A 1309-nucleotide genomic window follows, 5' to 3' on the forward strand; every position below is an offset into this window, starting at 1 on the left:
CTAAACTTAAATTGTCTCCTCAAAAACTTTAACAAATCTTGTCTTATAGCATAATGTAAAATTAGGAATGAGGCCTTTCCCTTTTATCCTGCAGTGTTCTGGCCTAGTTGCTTCTTCAAGCAACAGCCTTCACTCAGATCTCAGGGGTCATGAGAGGTGGTAGTGGAACAGGTCTCAGAGATTTCCCAAGGTGGCTCACAGGCAGGAATCATGGAGGCATAAGGAAATTGAGCAGATGTGTGGGATGACTACATTCTGGGCAATGGTGAGGACTCTTTGGAATGTCCTCAAATAACTGGGGGCATTTTGGAGGTGCCATTTTTTGGTAATTAGGCTTGTAGAGCATTATGCCATGATAATTTCAACTTTTTTTTTTTTGACTATTATAAGAGTCCTCTGCCTCTCTCTCTCTCTCTGTGTCTCTCATGAATAAATAAATAAAATCTTTAAAAAAAAATAAAAGTTTATTTAACAAAAAAGTTCAATATGAAAATGCCACGACCTGATTTTTATATTGTAGTAAAACAGGTACTATGGAGGGGACATATGAAAGCAGTTGATTTCTTGTGATGAACACAGCCATTGTTTATACTTGCTCCAAAGCTTCTAACATGATGATACTATTTCCTTGTATTACCACCAGTCCAGTATTGTTCTGTTGCCCACTAGTTGCCATCTCCACCATTCATCTATCACAAGATTTATAAATGGATCGAATCCCCACAATATTCCTTGGACATGTCCGCCACCATTTAATTTCAATGACAATTTCTTGTCCACAATTTTTTTCAACTCGGGAGGGTGAGCTTTGCTCATGGTGTCTACTCGGTGAGTTCAAAGATGCATCCAAACGGATTTGTGGCATCCCTCACGCTCCCCCATAGGCCCCGATAATTTCAACTTTCAAAGGAAATGTGACCTTGTTTTGTAGGCCTGTAATTTATGATCACTTGGATTACCAAATTCTGATTAAAATACCACGGAGGGGTGCCTGCGTGGCTCAGTTGGTCAAGCTTCTGACTCTCTTGATCTCAGCTCGGGTCTTGATCTCAGGGTCGTGAGGTCAAGCCCTGCATTGGGCTCCATGCTGGGTGTGGAGCCTACTTAAAAAAAAATACAATGGAAATCCATGTAATAGAACATCTATCATTTATTGCATACCTATTGTATGCTATACACACTAAAAGATACTTTTTGTAAATGAGAAACCATAGGTTAGATATATTAATAAATATGCTTAAGCTAGAAAGTTAGAAGTCTAGAATTTAAAGTTAGATCTATCTGGCTTCAAATTCCACACTCTTTCCAG

At 39.0% G+C, this 1309-nt stretch overlaps 1 pseudogene; it reads right to left on the minus strand.

Moving 5' to 3' along the window:
• Nucleotides 1-586: 586 nt before the first annotated feature.
• Nucleotides 587-816, minus strand: LOC141372737 (small nuclear ribonucleoprotein G pseudogene; annotated as a pseudogene).
• Between the last annotated feature and the right edge of the window lie 493 nt (nucleotides 817-1309).

This window comes from Callorhinus ursinus, unplaced genomic scaffold, assembly GCF_003265705.2.
Source record: "Callorhinus ursinus isolate GAN/ISIS: 27379988/994484 unplaced genomic scaffold, GSC_fseal_2.0 scaffold5, whole genome shotgun sequence".
In the NCBI taxonomy this organism is placed as follows: domain Eukaryota; kingdom Metazoa; phylum Chordata; class Mammalia; order Carnivora; family Otariidae; genus Callorhinus; species Callorhinus ursinus.